General features: G+C 26.4%; 1 long non-coding RNA gene across 1 annotated transcript in view; it reads right to left on the reverse strand.

The window, feature by feature from the left end:
• LOC149060676 (uncharacterized) overlaps positions 1-19,730 on the reverse strand; it is a 39,272-nt gene extending 19,542 nt beyond the window's left edge. Inside the window, exon 1 of the long non-coding RNA XR_016189719.1 lies at positions 14,689-19,730. This is a non-coding gene — a long non-coding RNA (uncharacterized LOC149060676). The remainder of the gene's footprint in view (positions 1-14,688) is intronic.
• Between the last annotated feature and the right edge of the window lie 5,727 nt (positions 19,731-25,457).

The raw sequence follows: 25,457 nt of genomic DNA on the forward strand, positions 1-25,457 counted from the left end.
TTGTCTACTTTCAAACTCAAAGTACCAATTATATTAATTTTTCTATCAGAAAAGATACTGTTAAATAAAATCAAATTTTACTGCCCCAAAAGGTGATGATGACAGACACAAAAACACGTAACACTGTAAAATCAGTATTTAAAGAATTGCCACTTCTTAAAATGAAAAAAAAAATTTTGAAGATAAATGTAAAAATAAATGTTTGTAAAATCATAAAAGTTCTGAATTTGAGAAACACAATTATTAAAATTGTTTAAAAACAATATTTGATTAAAACATATTGATAATATGCATTATTAAACTTTAATCAATTTACATTTGAGTATCGTCAAATAATCGAAATGTAAAGTGTATGATAATATTTTATTTAATAATTTCAGCCAAAATCTAAAATTATTAAATTTTTTGAAATAATTCGAGTCTTTTCATGCATAATATATAAAATGAGACTTTTTCTTTTAAAATAACTGCCAATGATTCTTAAAAAAAGTATTAACTTCTTTGAACGGTACCACCTGCGTCGAATTTTAAATTTATTAGAATGCTTTACATTTTGTTCGGAATACTATTTTTTATTCAAATATATATCTTATATAAAAATATTTAGATGACATTTTTTGATAATTTTAAGATATTTGCATTGATTGCAATCTTTCAATCTTTAATATTAACAATATTTCGTTACTAGTTGTGTTGTTATCCTATATAACATTTTTCATTGCAAATGAATAGTTTTCTTAAAATTGTTATGTATGAACATTGAATATTCTTCAAATTGCTTTTCAACTTAAGATGAGCGAAATGTGGTCTCACAAAAAAGATATGAATTTTCAATCTATTTGATTCACCTATTATTATTTAATAATCTATTAAAATGAAAGAATATTTTTTATTATTTTATCAATAGTTTTTAATAAACACATAGTTTAAATTTTAAAACAAAAACAAAATACAAATATAGTTGTGTCGAATTTTATATTGGAAAACAATTTTCATTTGGACAATCCAATTTTAAAAAAAGTAATTTTTTTCGAAATAATGATGTTATCCTTGTATGTTAAAAGCAAAAATACATCGTTGTTAGACATTAATAAAATAAAACCTATGCCCATTGTCAGTCATAGTGTTAATATAAACCTATTTTCTAACGTAGTTAAATATTGCATTTAAATTAAATTATGGTTGAATGTGGTTTGTAGTAAATAACAGAGATTTAGGTACATATTCAATCTGTGGAAGGAAACAATTTCCTTTGATAAAACTGCAGCCTTTTGATTCATTGCTTTCAAAGACAAATCCTTCGACATGTTCTATCCAAATAATTGATATGTCTGTTTCTAACTTCTAATATAACTATTACCTATATAATGTATAAAAGCTAATACAAGTCTTATATTAAACATTTAAGATTCTGTGTTATGTTTGTTTTTAAAGGAAATTGCTTTGTATTATTCTCATTTTCTTATCCTTTTGATATTGTCTGGAACAGTTAACAAATCTAAAACAGTCTAAGCATTAAACAAAACAGTTCGTACACAAAGGCTCTTGTATTATATAAATTCTTTTAATTATAAAGTGTTTATCACATAGCAAATAAGAAATAATATTTTACCACCTAATTTAAAGTAAAATTATTTAATTTTTATAATTTTTGAATTCTGAGCGAGACAATGGATATATAGGTTTTAAAATGATAAAGGTTTTTTTTTGTATACATGATAAGTAGATGTAACAATGTTTCGATTTTAAACATCGGTGTATCTTATATACTGAGAAAGCGTGTCTAGTTAGTACTCTTGAGAGGTCAAAATAGAAAATAACCAATAATTTTCAAAAGCGTTAGAAAAAAAAAAAACGGGTAAGTGGATGTCGCTCTGCTGTGCAGTACGTAACTGAACTGGATGGTACTAAATTTGAATTCAGTGGTATAATATCAATGTATGTGAAACACGGTTAGTCAGCCTAAGATATTTTAACTAAATAATTTGTAAATTTTAAGTTTAATACATTTTGTCAAAATTCGAACTTAAAACAGGTACCTATGGAAAAAAAAACATGAATGTCTTTAATATTTTCAAACTACTATTAAATTAACTTATGGGCAACACACTGTATTAAGGTTTTAATCTTTTTTAACCAAGAAAAAAATGTTATTGATATTTAAAGTAAAAAAAAATTGAAAACTGAAAGTGTCTTTAAACAGCTTAAAATGAGTTAAAATATTTTGAAAATCGTATGGTGTGTAAAAAATCCTGATATAAACATTCAGGAAAAACTTCATGTATATACGGTGATTTTTTTTTGCGTAACACCAAAAGCCAAAATCGATTTTGTGAATAACCGGTTTTGCGTATAAATTCTAGTTTTTTCTTAATTTTTTACTTGTTTTTTAGGCTGACTTTGAAAACTAATTATTGTTGACTTTGAATCCCCTCAAAGTACCAACTAGATTAACTTTTCTACTAGACAAGATACCGTTGAAGTAAATCAAAGCATTATTTTAACTACTTATCGTACACAGATATAGAAAAAAATAAAAAATAAAAACACATCATTGTAAAATCGATAAATTCATCGCTCCACTCAAAATCTAAAATTAAGGAAAAATCATAAATTTTACAGAAAACTAGTTTTTGATAAAATCGATTTTGTGTTAATCAAAAAAAAAAAAAAAACACCGCTGATTCATAATTTGTTCACTGAATATTTATATTAGTATTATCTTTATAATATACTTCGTAAAATTATCAAAATATTTAAACTCATTTTAAGCTATTTATAAGCATAATAAATATTTTATTGTCATTAGTTTTTTTTAAATTATTGTATGTCAAAAACACTTGAAAAAATATTGCAAGATTTCCCCTAAGCTGTTATAATAATTGTTAAAAAATATTAAAGATAATATACACATAGGCACAATTTTATGTTATAATAATTTTAAGTTTAAATGTTAATGATATTCATACAAATTTTGAAAATGTAATAATTAATAATATGTACCTAGTTAAAATTTATAAACATTTTTAATTTTTATAGCTTAAGATTGGAAAATTGCCTAACTAGGCGTTTCCGAAGTATTTCATACTGTAACCAAAAAATCAAAAAAAATCTAAAAATTATATAAATACCGTTTTTTAAACAAATACCTACTTTAAGTTCGAATTTGGATTAAATTCTTTACTCAAACTGAGAATAACGATTTAAATTATTTTTTATGACTTAAAAATATTATTCATAAGTGATTGATACTTTTAAAACATTTCGAATGAAATGTGTTTGTCAAAAATTATTTTACATCATCGAAGTAGCTATTTAGCATCTTTAAACTACTAATAGTTAGTAAAATTAACCTAGATGCTTATAGTAATACAGGCTGATAGAACAGCTTCGCTTAGAATTGTTTTTGCACACAATTAGTTTACACCATCGAATTCAAATTCACAATCATTAAGTAAAGTGATGGACTCGACACCTTATCATGTACAGTAGAGCGGTACCCATTTACTCATCTATTTTGTTGTTGTTGTGACAGTTTTGTGAAATAATTTAAATCAATACCGGCAACACGTCAATACTTATAGGCATTTCGAAACTCATTTGTTTGATAATTAAATTGGACAAACAACAAACAGTGATTTATATCTGATCACAAAAATAGTAATTGATGTGTCAGTTTAGCGACTCTAGTTGTTTACGAATAACGACATATTCAAAAGTAATTTGAACGCTGAAGTAGTCAATAAACCGAGCACAGCTGAGTGATGGCTGTGATCATCATCATCTCCTAAAATGATTATGAGCAGTGACGGCCTATCAGCTAACATTTTTTGAGGAAATTTTGTATTTTACATTTTTGTATTTGTAATACTGGTATTTTGAAAATGTCAATGAGTATAGTTACAAATTTACATGATATAGCAATAGCACAACATATTAAGTTTCTACGATATTGATTTTTTTATTCCAACAAAATAAGAAAAAAAATTATATTTCGTTTAAAATTTGAAATTAAGTCAAAATGTGAACTTCTATAATCGTTTAAAAAAAATATATAATTATGTATTTATAACAATTTTAAATAACAGTTAGCTCAAGCAATTAAGTATCTTGTGTTAGATTTTTAAAATGTTTGACCGAGTCTACAAATTTCTATAAAATGCATCTAAAGATAATAAAATAAAAAAATTGTATGCATTTTTTAGTTTTTATTTAAAAAATAATTATTAAACGTTCTTAATTTTGAATTGTTTTGCTAACAATTTAACTTCAGATGCTGATAAAAAATGAATGTGGATTTTCGCTCTTGTAGGTATCTACTTTTTTTTTTAGTCATTGCGAAGTATAAGAATATTATGAAAAATCTTATTCTCATATAAATCTATTATGCTTTTTGACCAAGCAAACATTTTTACAAAAATGTATAGAAAAAATTGAAAAAAGTAAAAGATATCATACACAATAAATATACTATACACATAGTTTAAAAAAGCCAAAATATTTAAAAAATTATAATATTATCTAGAAAAGAACTGTAGAAATATTTTATGCATTTACAGTTATTTTTGTTTTTTGAATTACAATAACATATAACGTAATCAATTTTTTCGAAAATGTTTGTACTTATATTATAAATATATTTCCATTCTCTTAAATTGCTCTTATCTTTTTCATGATTGAACACATTTTTACTCATGATATCTGAAAATATCATCAAGGTCCAAGAATATTTGGCCATAAAATAATATTGTAAGAGGGGTTGGGGATGGTCCACTTTACACACTGGCTCAGTAACATTATCGAGGTATAATAATGTGCTATAATACTACATGTATTATTATAGATAATTTTGGTTATCTCTTAATATTTTTCTGTTGTAGATGATCAAAAATGATAGTCAATTATTGTAACAAGAACTCAGTCTCATATACACATATGTATACATATCATAAAATATGCTGAGTAATATAATCTGACAGAATCGTTTTTTATATGCAATGTTTTGTCATCGAATTCATTCTTAAGAGGACGCTACACCCGCGTGTGCTGTCTCCGTCTTACAAGTACGTAACATTGCAAAAACTGTTTCGCGCGGGAAAGAACCGAGAAGGCTACAGTCATAACTAAGAAACGAAATTCTCACCACAAATAAAAGGGAAATTTGACTGTGCAACGTTGCTTTTATTTTTTTGATATTAGGACTGAAAAAAAGTTATTCGATTTTGAAAAACACAAAAATAATGAATTTTGAAACAATAAGAACTTTTTTTCTATTTGTAATATCGAAAAATTGAAAACAACGTTGCACAGTAAATGTTCTCCTAATTATGTGGTGGAAATTTCGTTTCTTAGTTATAACTGTAGCCTTCTAGGTTCTTTCCCGCGCGAAACAGTTTTTACAATGTTACGCACTTGTAAGACGGAAACAACACGTCATGTGGGTGTAGCGTCCTCTTAATATACAAATTATAGTGGCTTATATCTCAATGATAATGGGTACACTCGAAACCTATATTGACCTAAATTCTTCATGCAGCAGAGCGGTTATAGTTACGTATCCCCTCTTTCACTTTTTGACTAATTTTAACTATTGTACGATTATTCACTCTATTCTAAAAAATTATATGATATAATACAATAATTATTATTTTATAATAACATATCCGATGTTTTTTTCAACTTCTATATTAATAGGTGAAAGATGTGTCATTTTATGGCGTAAAGGTGTACTTAGACATCCTTTTTTGCTTTTCCTGCTCAATACATATATTATAATTATTTCGTTGGTATCTTAAAATTGAACTAAGAGCTATAATGATTTTCTTATATTGTGATATGTGCACTTTTCTAGTAAATTATAAATAAAAAATTACCTATCCCAAATAATAATAATAAACTGTAAATGGTAGATACATCATACAATTATCTTTAGTCTGCAGGATTAAGCTTCTAGAGGATCAGATAAGACCACTTATTAATTTTGGGACCCAACCAATAGAAAAAATACTGCGCTTATCCCTACTTGAAAATTACGACACCAGCCACGTTTGCGTAAACATTATTACTTTAAAATTAATCACTGTTAAGAAATCATTTTCATGACATCGGTTTTTACCAAATCTACCGAAATAAAAAATATATAAAAGTGTGCAGGCCTGTTTGGTCCGATGGCTTACTACAGTTTTGGGCCGTTCAAGTAATGAGGGACTGCTGACCAAAAATATTTCAAGGGTTAAAAATTGAAAAAATGGAGACTTGCACAGACCATAGAATATGGATGTGGGTTGTTGATATGAAGTTCATTAGTGGGCTGATAAATTAGATACTGAAAAACTCGATGGGCCAAATATGGCCAATCCCGCTCTGAAACTATTACTATGGCTAGTGCTATACAAGTACATAATTCAAATTAACCAACAATATAACTATATAGGGATGGCCTGATACCACATTTTACAGATATCTGATACTCCGATGTATGCTATGGATAAAATATGGATAACCGATCTATCTTAAAATCAAAATTTTTGGCATATGCCACGAATCGATATTAAAAGATAACTGATACCACCAATCGAAAACAGCTTTAGAATTTCCATCAGCCTTTTTAATAAATTCATAAATTTATATAGGTAGATATTATGCTATTGATTTGGTTTTTTATTTTAGTATCAGTCCCAATACTGATTTAAAATAAACTGATCCACTGATATCAGCCGATATAGAGTATCGATTTTAGTATTGGTTGATACTTAGGTATTACTCTCGTTATTTTCAAAGTAAAATAATATATTTCCTATAATACCCATATATTTAAAATTTTTAAATAAAATAAGCTACCTAATAGTTCAATCGAATAGTTATTTAGGTACTTTAAAACTCAATACCAATGTAAAATATTACTTGGGAAGTATGACCACCTTATGACAACCTTATCTTACTTAACATTACTTTAGAACAAAAATATTATTTTTATACTATACTTGCAATAAAATATATAATTAAAATGTTAACATTTGTATTAATATAAATCCGAATACTAACAATATTAGATACGTATACGTGTTTATCAATTAAATAACTGAATTAACACATAATTATCAATGTTTAACGTTTTTAAAATAGGTTAGGTTTATGAGGTTCCTTAAATTTAAAGTTAAATTATGCTTTAAAACGAAATTTCTCATATTTTTCTTTATTTTTTCTTCTCTACAGCTTTTTGTGTCAATAATTATCACGGTATCAGGTAAATATCTATTTTAAATGGTGGATATGCTTAAATACTCGTAATTAATAATTAATTAAAATTAAAATTACTAAAGTATCAACATAAAACTAATAATAAAAATATCCAATTCAACAACGATTATAACCTATATATTATTATTGCTGTTATCGTCGTCAACATTTGTCATCTACCAGGGGGTAAATTTTATTAAAATGAGTTTGAATTTCTTGAATTAGAACTACTGTCTGTTCGAGTAAAAAAGTGTTCGAATTAATGTTCGTTTGATTATGCAGATAGTAGGTATGTGTTTGATGATCATATTATATTAACTATTTCCTAGTTGAATCTTTAAATAAGCTTGAAATTAACTAAATTTATACAATCGACGTATTCATACCAAATAATTTTCAATTGGAGACAAGTTTATGAAAATTGTTATCTTAAACCACAGTGAAAACATTAAGTTATAAGTTATTAATAAACAATCCACATATTTTTATAACTCTCTAAAAGCTAGAATATAATACTCGATGGAGAAAAATACAAACAGTTATAAAGCAGTTAGTTACCACCTAGATCCTAAATAACAATTGTTTAATTTTTTAACAGTACCTAACTAAAAACATGTTGTTAAAAATGTATACCAATGCAACAATGATGTTAATTTTGAATTTAAGATTCTAAGCGAAGCCACGAATATATTTATTTTACAATGATGTGTGTATTTTACTATTTTTTTGTTCTATCTGAAGATACTTTTTTGAGTGAAAAAAAATGCTCTGGTCATCTATTTCAAATATTTCGAAAGAAGCTTCTTTTAGAAAATAGGAAACATTATGAGTAGGTAAGTAAAATAATTTGTTCGGTATACCTTGATTTTCAAAAATTCAGACCATTTTCCATTATGTACTCTAAATTAAATGTTTTTCATTTTTGTCTATCATTAGTCATTACTCATAAGTCATCACCTGAGTGATTTACGATGATCTGTGTTCAAATTTTTACGACATCAGATATTTACGAATTCATGAACTCATAAATTAACGAATTATCATCCAATGATTTTCTTATTTTGTTGTAATTTAAAACTGAATAACTATAGATACTTGATACTATATATAGATATCAAATTTCGTTGAGTCAAAAAGCTAGAAAATTGAATATAATATTTCTTATAACTTTTTCTTATATCAGCTCAATGGCGTATTTACGGGGGGGGGGGGGATCAAGTAGATCAATCCCCCCATAAACTGTATACACACAATTAATTATAGTCTTTACTCGTTATAATTTTACGATTATTATTTAAAATATTATGATTATTTTTTATTTTTTTTATCAATAATTGATTAAATTTGCAAGAATAAAACCGCCGAGCGCTGCTAGTCAGACGGGCTAGATTTTTATTATTCCAAATAAAAAATAACGTTTTATGCTTACAAACTGCAGTTCAGTATTGTAAAATCATTAAGTATTCGAATAAATGTAATAATATGAATATGTATTCAAATACTTTTTTTAGATTCTGAGCGGAGCGATGAATGTATTGATTTTACAATGTTGTGTTTTTTTTATTTTTTGTGTCTGTCATCATGTTTTAGGATAGTAAAAATGCTTAGATTTTCTTCAACAGTATCTTTTCTGATAGGAAAATGAACCTATATGGTACTTTGGGGGGTCAAAAGTAAAAAGTGACGTGAAAAACAAATGAAAAATTTAGGAAAAAACGGGAATTTTTACGCAAACCCGATTTTGGTCAAAATTGATTTGGGTTTTTGGTGTAATTCTAAAAAAAATTTCCGTAGATACATGAAATTTTCACTGGTTAATTATATTCACACTTTCTGTATTTAATACAATTTTCAAAATATTTTGGGCTGTTTACGGATATACTTAGTTTCCAACTTTTTAGGTTTTTTAGTTTCTGAGCGGAGCGATGAATGTATTGATTTTACCATGATGTGTGTTTTTTTTTGTGCTATCATCACGTTTTGAGGCAGTAAAAATGCTTCGATTTTTGACTTCAGTACCTCGTTCGATCAAAAAGTGAATCTAGTTGGTATTTTGAGGTATCAAAAGAAAGTAAAAAATTCTAAATACTTTTCTAAATAATCGAGAAAAACAAACTAAAAATTAAGGGAAAAACGGGAAATTTTCCGCACACTCATTTTTCGACAAAATCGATTTTGGTTTTTGATGTAACTTTAAAACGAATGACCATAAATACATGAAATTTTCACCGAATGTTTATATAAGTATATTCTATCCACCATGTAATTTTCAAAAAATTTCGGTTTAAGTTGAACTATTCATAGGCATTTGAAATTTTCGATCATTATTAGTTTTTTTTAAATTAATATCGATAAAAATTTATTTGTTAGGCAGAAAAGCTTAAAAATTTAATACATGGCTCTTAACATATTGTTACAACAGCAGTTGAAAAATAAAATAAATTCATAGTCATAATTCATTTTTATAAGCATTCAAAGTTTGAATTTTGACAACATATTATGTAAAAATCACAAAAATTCATAAATTATTTTATGCTAGAAATTCATAAAAAATTTTCTTTTTATATCTAAGATTTGAAAATTTAATACAAGGCTCATAATATATTTTTACAATAGCAGTTGAAAAATAAAAGAAATATATAGTCACATTTTTTTTTTTTATAAGCATTTAAAGTTCAAATTTTGACTAAATACGTAAAACTTACGGCAAAGTTCAAATTATTTTATGCTAGAAATTCATAAAAAATTTTCCTTTTATATCTAAGAATTTTAAATTTTATATAAGGCTCCTAATATATTTTTACAATAGCAGGTGAAATATAAAAGAAATATATTGGCACAATTTTTTTTACAAGCATCCAAAGTTTGAATTTTAACAGCATATGTAAAAATCACGAAAATCACGAAAATTTGCAAATTATTTTAAACTATAAATTAATAAAAAATTTTCTTTTTAAATCTAAGATTTGAAAATTTTTAATAATCTATAATATATCCTAGACAGATAAACCGTCTTCGCTCAGAATCGATTTTCGTATACAATGATATAATATCATTGGATTCAAATTTAATTCCATCCATTACAGTAACCCACTTGTAACCTACTGTACAGCAGAGTGACATCCACGACTTACTCGCCTTTTTTTTTTGAATGTCAATAAAACTTTATTTGTTGGGTAAGAAAATGTAATACTATACTTCTTATATATTTTTACAATAGTGGTTAAAAAATATTAAAATCCTTAGTCACAGTTTTTTTTTATAACCATTTAAAGTTCAAATCTTGACAAAATACGGAAAAAATACGAAATTTAGCAAATTATTTTGAGTTAGAAATTCATAAAAATTTTTCTTTTTAAATCTAAGATTTGAAAATTTAATATAAGATTCTTCATAAGTATGCCTAATTTTATCAAAAAAAAAAAAATCTCTACCGGAAAGTCAAATTAAATTTTTATGAGCATTTTAAGTTCATATTTTTTATCTTGTATTGTAATAACATAATTAACATGATTTTGGTTTAATAAAACATTTAATCTCAAGTAATGTGTTGTGTATTATAATTATGGCAAGCGTAGAAAGTATATTTAATATTAATAAGCTTTTATAATTCCTGGAAACTTGGGGGGCTATGCCCCCCTCAAGTTAGTAATTATCATAAAAAGTCATATCCCCCCCCCCCCCCCATAACAAAAACCTAAATACGCCACTGTAGCAGCTTACCTAATGCATTACTAATGTCTGATCGTGTAGCAATAATATGATAAAATATATTTAGTTATATTACAGGTTGACAGATCATTTTTGTTTTAAATCGTTTTTCCTAACCTAACCTAATCTATACGATTATTATATATCAGTGATTCCATTCGACACCTACTGTACACAATATTAGTACCTAATTGTCAATCTTTTTTGATTTAGAGTGAATTGATGAATATTGCATTGATTTTATAATGATAAGTTTTTTTTTTTTGTATGTCAGTCGTCACCTTTAGTGACAGTAAAAATGCTTCAATTTCTTCAAAAGCATATTTTGTATCTTATGAACATTTTCAATTTTCATCTTTTTTTAATTTTTATTTTATAAAGGTAAATAATATTTTATTCATAGGGTTGAAAAACTTTAATACCAGGTTTCTTATTAGTTGTTATTATATTAATTGATAAATATATTATCGATGTCTACTATATTAGCACGATATTTTTTATAAGTATTTAAAGTTCAAATTTTCAAATTAATCCCGTACCTATTTTATGTATTATTACTATTATAAAATCTTTTTAACAATTTTAAAATCTACACCTGAATCTGCAGTTTACCACTCCCTGGTGGTATCCGGAAAAAAAGTATCCGAGAAAATTACTATGAAGGTCCCGGGAATAAAATACATTAAAATATAAATACGTAGGTATATAAACATATAAATATGTATAAAAACTACAATTACTATTATCAATGTATATAATTATTATTATTTATGAATATATATATATATTCAAATAAATTAAACTAGGTACTAAGGGCTAAAAAAATTAAAATTAATCGAATGATCTTTTTCTTATGTTATAAAACAGCGACGGAATAAAGTTTAAAATTAAAGTAAAAAAGTAAGATAAGTTGTATTTGATTGACAAATTTATGGTCACTGCTATGATTTAGTTCGCGGCTTATGAATTGCGTCTCATATAAAAATGTATAAAAAAGTATATTCCTAATAATTGCGTTCCAGGTTTTTTCTTAGCATATTTGAATTGCGTCTCCATTACCTGTGATATCTAAAATATTTAAGGGTGAAATTATTGGTTATTAATATCAATTACTTTAGAATTTTATAAAAGAACGTAGCATTTATTTAAACAAACGTACAATCTTGATTATAAATAAAAAAAAATTGTTGAAACACACGTGAGATTTTCTATCAAAACATATAAGTATATTCGTAAAAAAGTTATCTTTCAAATTTTTACCAATAGCATAATATTGTCATATTCATTGGAAATGTTCAAAGTACTACTACTAAAACTACTACTATTGAGTACAATAATTTGAAAATTAGAAACAAACATGACGTATATTTATCTGATTTTTCCCTAACTAAAGCAGCAAAAATTGTTTATGAAATAGAAGAATGATCTAAAGTATGCAAAAATACACTAAGCCAAATATTTTCCTTAGTTTTATACAATTTACTAAAATATGTGCTCGTGAATATTAAAAAAGAAGATACGATGAAGAGATCGATTAGAAATCAAAGACCAGAAAATAATCCAGGTATTTAAAATAATCTCAAAGAATAAATAATTGAAGGTGAGTACGTACTATTCAATTTGAATTTATCATTTATTATATTAAACGAATAATTTAGGTCACTTAGGTGATTTTTGTATAATAAAAGCATAGTTCAACGCCGCCACGTCGTATAATTTAATGACGTTGCGCGTAAAACGAAACTTATTTATATTCAGGAAAATAATTGTCCAACAATAATAATTCGATCATTGACATTTTGTTTTTTTAAATTTTGGTTTTACAGCCCTTACATTTTAGGAAAGTGGCGTGTAAATCAAGACCAACGGTTTTTATTATTTGAAAGTGGACCAAATAGTTCGGAAAGAATAATTTTATTTGTAACTGATAATAAATTGTTTAAAATTAAGAACTGACTCAAAAACTTTGTAAGTTGATGGTAATTTTGGTTTAGCTCCTAATTTATTTACGTAATTATGATAAGTGAGAAGTATGATATATGTTATAAGAGAGTTAAAAATATGATATTTTTGTATCAGTTGTGTATTGTCTTTTACAAAAAAAATCACAATGTACATTCGAAGAAATATTTAACACCCACTTTTAATTAATATAGATTTTGAAATTAGAGCTAAACAAGCTATAAGGTATTATGATATATGTAACGTGTATATGTAACCAACCACGAAATGTGAGAGATTGTTTCTATCACTTGTGTCAAAACACATACGGGAAAATTCAAAAACTTGGTTTTGAATCAAAATATCGTGAATAAGAATATTTTAAACATTTTGAGCAATTCTAGAATTTGTGCCTTTGAATTTGGTGCAAGAAGCAATGGATATCCTGAAAATCAATATTTCATTTGGCGCAGAAAATATTGTGGAATATTTTAGTGTAAATTATGTTGAAAGTAAAGGAAAATTATATTTAATTTTAATCGATAATTTATATATACAATTTATTATTGATAAACCTAACTAAACTTTAATTATTATAGGTACTTATAGGCCAACTGGACGTAACATAAGACGACGACATATACCATCTTTTATCCATCCAATATGTCGAATGCACACGAGACAATGTTAAATGATGAGCAAAGGACAAAAAAGTATGTGAAGGTTGGAACGACTAATTTTCATATCTTGTCAGTCAAAAACATTCAACGATATGGAAACTTATTTACGCAAAATGAGAAAAGAGGTTTGAACAGATATGGTGAGGTTAGGTATCAGTAACACTGATATATATATATATTATATATATTTTTTACTTGCTTCTTTTCCAGTTATATATATAGTTTTTTTAGTTATATATATGAAAAACGCGATATCAATTAAAAACGTCATGCAAGCAATTAAAGAAAAAAGAAATTACATTGCACGAGTTTTTGTTAAATATGGGACATAACATAAGAAACAGATCATTTGATTAATTTAAATTTTTTAGTAGTATTTAGGGTTATTCATTTGAAAAATTTTTTAGTAGTTTAAAACAATGTTTAACTTTTGTTTTATATATATATATATAATATGAATAGTATTAATTGTAATTTTTATATGTATTTTCATATTTAGATTATATTTTACTTTTTTTTCGGTGCTTTTTTCTCATGTATTCTTTCTCGGGTATTTTTTTCAGGGTAATTTTTCATAATATCCTCCCTTGCACATCTTAATACAAGCGTGTCAATTTTTAAGCTTAAGAGAATGTCAGTGCACTATTTGTTTATTTTTATTTTTTCTGGACCACGCTCAACATAGACAAAACGCATTTACGCAGAATCATTTTTTCTATGTTATTAAGTAATCTTAGAGTAAAATCACTCATTACTAAAAAGATAGAGAATAATATTTTTGAATAAATAGCATATCAATTTGTTTAAATATTGTCTCATAATAATTTAAACTTCATTTAAATTTACAACATTTTTTGTTTATTTTGAGAGTCAATTACAAAATCAAATAACAATAAATTATTATATCGATATGTAATTCCCTCAAAAGTCAAAAATGTTATTCTCTATTTTTTTTTTGTAATGGGTGTTTTCACCCTAAGACTACTTAAAAACATAGAATAAATGATTCAGTGAGGTCATTGAGTGTGGTCCAGAGAGAGAAAACAAATAGTGCGCTGACATTCTCCTAAATATTCTGATATAATAATTTGCTTCAGATATGCGCATTGGCACTTACATAAATTTTGAAGGGGTTTTGATAGAGTGGGTGGGGTTAGATCTATGCAAAACCCCAATTTATCAACTTTGTACGATAAATTTTTGTATTTTTAATGCCATTAATGTCTTTTTTCATCATTGAAGTCCACGTGATCGTCCGTCGGGCTCAACTTGAGTTTGACCACTGTTGTTTGAGAACAACCTTGGGTGTGCGAGCGTGCTCCTTTGAAACTCGGTGTATTCCAAGTGTTTGAGCGACGAGAATGTGTTTTACAGAAACATCGGTCTACTCTGTCGTTCATTACTCGGACAAGGCATAATTGTATCAGTTGATACCTGAAGTCCTAGAAGAGCTGAATAAATTAACAGGACTTACCAAGTCAAGAGGCCGAAACGCTGAAAATTCCATTAGAGATGCGATGCGAACGTGATAAAAAATAATAATAATGTGTACGAAAAAATAATTTTATGTAAAAATGGTTAGTCCAGATCAAATACTCACTTACTCCTATTAGTCCTACTCGTTTATACAATCAAAAAAATATTATTTAAATCGGTATCAGTTAGATTGACCCGGTGACGCAAAGGCGTGAATAAGTAAACTAGGGAGAATTTTCGTTTGAAATATGTATACCACTTACACTATTGTCACGTTATTCTACTCTTTTTATTTCAACTTAAACTATACAACATAAATATAGTATCATCGTCGATAGTAATCCTGATCATTTTTATAAATGTATTATAAGCAATCGGTTTTGGAGTGGTCAAAATACACACAATTATTGATTTTGGCTATATAACTTTTTGATAACTCCACTGCCGTGAAAATCTACCAGAAATTAAATTGGTGTATCTACCTTAGTATTGAATATGTATACTACGGTTTCACACTTGCACAATAGTTTCTATCACTATAAATTTACTATCAACTTAAGACTTAAGTATATACTGCAAACATCATGTGATGGCATGAAAATAATGAAGACGGCTGCGGGAGATCAAACCCCACATTATCCTCGTAATGGTGTTATCACGAGTGAGGGGGTAGAGAGTGTCATATGGATAAATTTTATAATATAGTAAATATATGAGGAAGCAATGAAAATACAACGAAAGTAGTACTACATTGGTCGAAGAATAGCCAAAAATTCATTCATATCCTCTCTTTCAAAAAAACTGAGAACGCTACCCTTCCACCCCTATGGTACGCGATGCCTAAAACATTTCTGCCTAGAGCTTATGATCATGTTCATTTATCACCATTTTTTAAATTATTCGATGATAAATTATGTTTTCCTCCATAGTGAAAAACTTAATTACGTACTTGATTTCCATACCAATGACTATAAGCATGTAATCGAAATTCTTAAAAAAAAAAAAAAAAATGAACTACAATAAATTGAGCACATATATTTATGACGGAGCACATTTGATAGTCTAATATTTGTAGATTAAAACTTAAATACGTATAAAATGGTTAACAGTTATTAATAACCATTGTAAATTACAATTTGTAATATATCAATCTAATCACATTATGTATAATATTTTTACCGGTTCGCATCGCAATTTTCTTACCTTAATTGTGTATAGTCGGATACATCTGTGGAATAATAAATTACAATAAATTTAATTTTCATTAGATTTATAAATGAATGAGTTGGCAATCCAAGAATTAATTTTTCTGCCAACTCATATGATAAATTCACCCCATACATGTATATGTTGACGGTGTAATCATTATAATGATACTTAAAAACACAATCAAGGAAAATAATTTAAAACATTATTAAAGGTTATATATTTTATTCATTTATGTTTTTTAGTTCTTACCATACCAATAGACAATAATATAATAAAATACACACTTATATTTTATAAAATATAAATATAGGTGTGTCAAATGAAAAACATTTATATTTATACTAATTAAATTAATCTTTTAATCATCATGTTATTATTTATCGCACGTAGGTGGGTTAATATTGTATTTCAATATTTATATATTGTAATGGTATTTTATACTCAGTAGTTGTCATTATTAATCGAGAATATAAATTAAGTTTCAAGTTTTTGGGTTAATGATATTATCAAGAAAAAAAAGTTTCTAGAGAATCTTATAGGTAATATAGTAGATTATATTTTGTGTGGTAGAAGTCTGATACTTGAAAAACACCGAAAATTAACCTCGGCCACTTGACGAGAAGGAAAAATAAATTAAAATAATCGATTTCTGTGGAAAAATACTCACGTTAGTATATTTTCCAATTTTATTTAATTTATACTCAGCGGAGGATATGTTTAATTTCTAGTGACAACCAACAATTTCCAAAGTCCGTAATATGTCAAGAGAAGATCCGGTGGGAATTTCTTAAGATTAGACGCAGTATTAACCTTAAGCAAATACTATGAAATAGATAGTTTTTATTTTTTTTTTTTGAAGAGAGAAACAAATTGGGTATAAACTAACGTCTTGAGTATTTTTCAATGATTGGATAATCACATTTGAAAATCGTGTAAAAATATTGGTAAACGTTAACAACAACGTCAATTTTATACATTTATGACCGTGTTTACAATATTATAGGTAGTATAAGTAAGCACCTAAGACATATGCAACCATCATTATGTGCGCTTAACAAAACAGTACATTATTTGAGTGTGCTGTAATCAGATAAATGACCTGTAAGTATTTAAAAGACATACATATATTTAAACACTTTAAATAGTATACGTATTTATTTTTTTAATACATTAATACACGAACATGAGTCCTATATGACATGACTAAACATCACGTCGGTATATCGAGTAGGTATTCTTAGTGATATTTTAATAGTACACTCTTCATCACGAAATGCATCACTCTGTATATTTTTTGATGAGATTATTTACCATCTTCGGAAGTCGTATATACTTAATACCTATACTTGGATAATTCCGTAATGGGTGGTTGCAATATCACATTAAACACCAGTGATCAATATTGTTCTGTTAGTTCAATGAACAATATGAACATTTCAGACGTTTGTGGAGGTACTAGAAACAAAGTACATTCTCTAATTGTGCATGTCAATATTATTATTCAATCTATTGGACGATACATGCAAAACATACGAACTTTCTTAAAAAGTGAGTTATTATTCGTTGCCAAAGTATGATAAACACAAACATTTCAAACTCTACGGGAAACTAATAGAACATTTTTTGAAACGTCTATGAATAGATGAGACCAAAGTTAATCATTAAAGCGATAATTAACAGTGCCCATATTCTGTGGACATTGATTAAATTATACACCATTAAATTTTCGACCACTCTATGTATAGATTCTGTAGGTGAACTATAATGAGAAAATTACAAAATGTAATCAATGTTAGGATTCTTGATAAATTGTATTATGTTTTCGACATTAACATTTAATCTAATGACCATTGGAAATTAATAGGTATGTATCTGAATAATTTATTAGGATCATATAACAAAAATTAATATTCAATAAAAAATTATTTCAATTTCATTGTTCAATGAACATTAAACTAATATAATCATAATTTAAATTTTAAATTTTAACAAAATATTAGAAAACCAAACGGTGGTTTTGACATTTCATTAAAACTGTGCTCTTTACTATGTCGACTGTAAAGCACGTTTTTACACATAACCTGTTCCATAACGACATCAGATTGTGAACAATGGGATAATCAATCTAATAAATTATATGATAACACAAATACAAAACACAACATAAGTGTAATCGTATAATTTAAAAAAAAATTACCTAAAATTCATTATTGAACATTATTCATACAAAAAACAAAATTACTTGGTGTCAATATCTACACCAGTGCCAATAATTGGATCCTTTTCACTATAATAATATGATATTAAAAATTATAATTAAACAAAATGTATTAATTATTTTTAATTATAAATAAATTATTCCTCTGCCAAACCTACACTTCATGGAACTGTTTTTATTTTTTTATGGAATAAACAATGCCCCCAGAGGTGTTACAGCCATGTGGGTATCTGAGTTAAAACCTCCATGACATTTTTGAAGTTTAAATTTATCTGAAATATTTTTTTTTGATCAGTTAAAATCACCAAATTTATATATTTAACTCCTGCTACCAAAGTTAAGGTATGTACGCAATTGATTGAGAAGAAAATATTACAATGGTTTTGTAAACATTTAATAACCTCTTTAATATGAATACATATGATGTAGGAATTTGTAATGAAGAACATTATGTACATTTTAGATTCTGGAGTTTGAAAGTTATTCGTATACGATTGTATACATACGTTACATTTTACTAGGAAAACTCTTTGAACCGAAGCTCTCCTCTAAATCAATAATATTTTTTTATACATAATCAGCATTTTCAAATTGCATAACACATTTTATTGACTATTCAATAATGGAGATTTCGTGACACACTGACACTATGACCGAAAAATCTTTTCCAAATAAATGTTTGAATTAAGTATGAGAAATGGTTTTGAAAGATAGCTTTGTTTCATGGAACTGTGTTTCTAAAAAAAGTTGAACAAATGTATCAAACAGGTCAGATTATTATGTCTACGCTGAATGTAAATATTTGTAGCTTATCAAAATCGAAATTTGTTGGCTTATCTCTCTTGTTAACAACCCTTTCTTATCAGTGATAGTCTCCATTCAATAACAAACAATATCATGTTTGTCTTATGAGCACTGTTAGATAGTAGCTACAAAGAAAGTTAATTATTAGTTATATTATGAACAGTAATTAGATATTTAAATATTATATAATTAATTTAAGATGTTTCTCTACCTAACCTATATACAAAAATGTAAATGATTTACATTATAGTCTCACCTATAACTTATAAGACTGCAATCTTTGTGGACTTAAAATGAATTCTGTCTTTAATTGTTTTAGACTAAATTTTGTCTCGTCGAACATTAAATTAATTTAGTTTTCCAATATTTTAATTATATTTAATATACAATTATTGTATATCTTGTTTATGCGTTATTGCATTGTAAATAAAATATATACATATTTTTTAATGTAAATGTAAATTGTAATCGACTAAAATCTTTCATTAGTCAAATCAACAGAACAATTATTAATTAAAGAAAAGTTAAGTTCTACAGTAAAAATGAAAAGTTAAGTTATGTAACAAAAATATTATAATTATAATTGAGTAATATCTATAAGAAACATTATTGAACTCATCTGTTTTAAACATTTGAGTACTTATATTATTCAATTAATAAGTTGAAGAGAATTCAAATTAACAAAAAATTAAATGAGAAGATAATTTCGACAAGACAAAACATTGATATGAAGACTTATATATTATGATTTTTAAACAGTATGTACTTCATATAATATGTTCTTATTTACGGTGAATATTAATGTTTATAAAAGAAACATTAATTATGTATTTAAAAATTTCAGTATTTTTAAACGAATCGATTTTGCTATTAGATTGTTGTTCAAAATTGTCCGTAACTATAGAAAGTCTTTGTATTTTTTAACATAGACAGCTATAGCTGTGGACATGATAACAGTATTATGGTGTTAATTTGTATGAATCATTAATTTTATATAGAAATTTGTAGAAAAAAAACACGTACGACTACATGTCGCAATCAAGCGGTTTTGTACTGGACTGCATGTACTGGAGAATTCCACCCCTCGCTTTTTCACCCACCCTTTAACAGTACACCCCTACTATAGTTCCACGTTGAGAAAATTTGACTGGAGCCGAACGCCACGGTGGTCGTGACTAACAACTAGTGAATCGATAAATGAAGACGACGACGACGACAGTGGACAAAAACGGAATCTGATTCACATTATAGTCGCTGAGCATGTATTTATAATATTTCGTTTTCTCTATACACTTCATATTTCCTAAAACCATTAAGTACAACATTCATCTTTGAATTAATGCTAATAAAAAATATAAACATTGATAAACTCTAATATAATAATTATAATTATTTGTCATGAGAAACAAATGTATAGAATACCACTATTAGACGTTAATGTTTCACTGAACAATTGTATTAATCGAAAAGGAAAAATAAATATTACAAAACTGTGATATATATCCTGATTTATGTTGTGTCGACATTTTACACAGTATCGTGGTAAAAAAAGGATTGTAGGTAGCCACCCGTTTATACGTAAATATAAATATATAACGTATATTATATACATACATACTTACGTAGAGAGATTTTCTGAAAATTAATAAAAACTGAACGGACGTGATCACTGTATAGTAAACACAACTTTTCAAAAACCTTTCCTCTACAAATTATATAAGTACTTGGACTTGTCTAACAATGCTAGACATTTACATCTTAATATGACTTAAAAGAGTCTTAAGTCTATCAAAATTTGTGGCGACAATACATAAAAAAACATCAGACATGACAATAAATTAGACGTAAGACTTATAAATCTCATCCAACAGCCAATTTGTATTGCTTTCTCGTAAATTTGGTGTTATAAATAATTAGTAGGCACATTCCGTTTTCACAGCTAAACGTCAAAACTATACGAACGACATAAAACTTGCCGACAGAAAAGTTTAGTCATTTTTTATTAAAAATTATTTTATATTTTAGACAATAAGCTATACTTTACGGTTGCCTATTGCAAAATATGTTTGTTTTAAATAGGGCCCAGATTTATATGCTCTAAAAATCTCAAAATATGCACTACAAAATATGAATTTATGCTCTTATTTTGTAGGAATATACCCTAAATAAAAAAAGCGAGTAAATCGTGGATGTCGCTCTGCTGTACAGTAATTTACAAGTGGGTTACTATAATAGATCGAATTACATTTGAATGCAATCATTGTATACGAAAAACGATTTTGAGTGGAGACGGTTTATCTGTCTAGGATATATTACAGATTATTTAATATTATCAAAGAAAATTTTTATGAATTTCTAGCTTAAAATAATTTGCGAATTTCAATGTTTTTTTTACGTATGTGGTCAAAATTCAAACTTTGAATGCTTGTAAAAAAAAATTGTGACTATAATATATTTATTTTATTTTTCAACTACTGCTATTGTAGCAATTTATTATTAGCCTTGTATTAAATGTTGAAGCTTTTCTACCAAATAAATAATTTTTTTGGATATTAATTTAAAAAAAAATTTAATAATGATCAAAAATTGTATATGCCTATAAATACTATTAAATATTAAATAGTTCAACTTAAGTCAAAAATTTTTGAAAATTGCATGGTAGATAGAATATAGGTACTTATATAAATATTCAGTGAAAATGTAATGTATCTATAGTCATTTGTTTTAAAGTTACATCAAAAACTAAAATAGATTTTGTCAAAAACTGATTGTGCGTAAAACTTTCCGTTTTCCCCTTAGTTTTAACCTTGTTTATCCCGATTATTTAGAAAAATATTGAGAATTTTTTACTTTTGCCCCCCTAAAGTACTAACTATAGATTCACTTTCTGATCGAAAAATGTACTGAAGTCGAAAATCGAAGCACTTTTACTGCCCCAAAACGTGATGACAGAAACAACAACAACAACAAAAAAACACACATCATGGTAAAACCAATACATTCCTCGCTTCGCTCAGAATCCAAAATGCAAAAAATTCAGTTAAAAATGTCATTGATTTTCATTATTTTTATATGTTAACATACAAATTTTATTATATTTATATGATTCATTTTTGGCGTTTTAAATATAAATATATTAAATTTAATTAAAATTACATGCACTCGGATCACAAAAAAAACATGAAGAAACAAACACGACTAATGTACCTATCATTCACGAACACTTACTCAATAGCAGATTACTACTTGTTCCGATAGGTCTCAGGTATGATAAGAAACGACTTCATCAAATTTCGTGGACTATTATAGTTCACTATAAATTCGTTAATTTAACTAATATAAGCAAAATATTACATATTAATAGGTATATTATGCATTTAAAAAATAGTATTTATGCAATAAAAAATTGTAAAATACAGAAATATGCAGTACATTTCAAAAATGGCAAAATATGTAAAAACATATACAAAATGAAACATTCTATTTCAGATCTATTCATTATATTATGAATTAAAATTGTAGCTCGCTACCTATTTTTGGACTGTTTAGAAAAAAAAAAACATGTAAATCCATATAAATCCAGGCCCTAGTTATAAACTAAAATAGTTGAGAAACTATATGTCTTCATCTGATGCATGAGTGTGTAGAAGATAAGAGCCTGGTAATGAAGTAATTTGTTACAAAAGATGAAAAACCAAGTGACTTGGAGAATGGAAATAGTCTGCGATACATTTCACGATTAAATAAATTTCATTTAGTCGTACTTATTACTTGTAAAGCACAAGACTATTACTGATGACTAATCACCAAGTATACGTTTCTTGCGGAACTGGCAATGTATAGGTGTATAACTGGTTAACGTTCTGCACTTTTTTATGGTTTTACTATACTTATTATAAATATAAAGCTTATAAATTTTAGGGTATAGAAATTGGTTTCTTGCATCCAGTCAGTTTTAATACAGCGGACGCTGGCTTATAAGCAGTGTTGAGACTTATCTAGATACAAATATTAATTATCTATTATCTTATCTAGATAAAAATCTAAATGTTATCTAATTATTTATCATCTTAGATACAAATTTCAGTCATCTGCTAAAATTTATCTAGATATTTTATGTTGAAAATATTATTTTTTAAATATTTTATTTTTGTGTCTGATAGTTACTTATAACCATGTTGTACTGTTTTCGATCGCATGGGTCAGTAACGATTTATATTTTATAAATCATAATATTGTGATTCTATTAATAATTTTATTTACCACAAGTTTTACTAAGAGTGCTTTCAGACGATACAATGTTTCCTCTCTAGTTGCCGGACACCGTGTGTCTGTGTCTGAGCCACTAAGATTACAAGAACAACAAATACGGAAACAATAATATTTCTATTACTAACGATGGACATAATATTAGAGTATATTATATTAAAATATATTATCCAATATAAAATATGTTCATAATAATATAGTCTAATCACTTAATATAAATAAAATAAAACTTATTATAAAATATTATTTTTCTAAACGCAGACGTTCGGAAACTAGCATGTCAGGTTATGATTATTAATTTGAGCAATAAAGATTATATAATAATATATATATATATATTTTTTTTTTTGTGCATCTTTTATTGTCTTGTTAATAGAGATCAAACATAGTTAAAATTGAATATATACAATTTTAGTTATAAAATTAAAAACTTTTATGAGATTCAAAAATAAAGATATTGGATGGCAAAATGCACCTATGTTTTTTTTTAATTTTAGCAAAAAAAATAATTTTTAAATTATAGAAGCTACACTACAATTAGGCGATTGTCTTAAACAAATGCTATACTCGTAAATGTTTTATATGTGATAAGCCTGTTAAATTTTACTAGACTTCTAGTACAATTTTAATTTTAAAAATTTATCTGCTTTTTATCTAGATAAATTATGTTTATCTTTTATCTATTAAATAGATAATTTTGGATTTGTTCATTTTTATCTTTATCTGGATAGATTTGTAGTTTTTTTTTGTTTTTATCTAGATAAAAAAGTATTTATCTGGGCTCAACACTGCTTATAAGACTCACTTTGGGACCTGCACAAAGTGAATCTTATAATCGAGTGATTCTTATAAGCGAAGTGGATAAAAACACAAAATACTTATGAATTTTATTTTATTACATATCTACCTTTTATTTCAAAATACTTTAATGCATACATGTTACACATTACTTATTAGTGAATAAATAAAACAACTATAATTAAAAATTGTACGTACACACATTATAAATCATGAATAAGCGAAACCAGTAATAATCAACAAAAATAAGTTATTTTGTAAACAAATTTATTTCTAAATTTTTACCAAAAATATTTATTTTCTACGATATTTTTTTACGAAATTCGAGTCTTATAAACGAATTAGTGAGTCTTATTATAACCGAATGCGTTATAATTAATGTTCCAGATCCAGACGATATTGAGTCTATTAAGCGACTGAACCTTATATCTATGAGTCATATAAGTGGAGTCCACCTGTTCATAATCTACAAGTATGACTCACACTAGTATCTATATATCTCTTTACATATTTGACCAATATCATTAATACTACGAATTACCTACTGCAATGTTTTTGGAATTTTTTCTGGGGGGTCCTTTAACATTATCTTATAATACATAATGACAAAAAAGTATAACCCATTAATAATAACTAAATATAATTTAATTCTTACATAAACGAAAAACTATAACATAGCATTTTAGTTACAATACAAAATCAACTTTTCGTTTTTTTTTTATCAATTCGTCCAAAACTTCGTCAGCTGTTAATTTCAAATCTTTATGAATACACATCATAGCTAGGCCATTTAATCTTTTCTGAAATATTAATTAAATTATGTTTAATATTTTAAAATATGAATTATGATTTCCTTAATTACTTACTTCTCCAATGGTGTTCCTCAAGTAGGTTTTGATTCTCTTAAGATTTGAAAAAGTACGTTCATTCGATGAAGTTGAAACTGGTAATGTGGTTAGTATTTGAAGCAGTGTCCCTGGGGCATATGATTTCACCACCGATCACATTGTGTCAAATCTCGATAGCCAGTACGAGTAGAATATTAAAATAAGAGAAGCTCATTGTACGAAATTATCGTGTTAGCAGGAAATAATTTAGATACCTAATTAGGG

The sequence above is a fragment of the Diuraphis noxia genome, unplaced genomic scaffold (genome assembly GCF_037042655.1).
Source record: "Diuraphis noxia isolate RWA-SAM2 unplaced genomic scaffold, SU_Dnox_SAM2 contig0001, whole genome shotgun sequence".
Lineage (NCBI taxonomy): Eukaryota > Metazoa > Arthropoda > Insecta > Hemiptera > Aphididae > Diuraphis > Diuraphis noxia.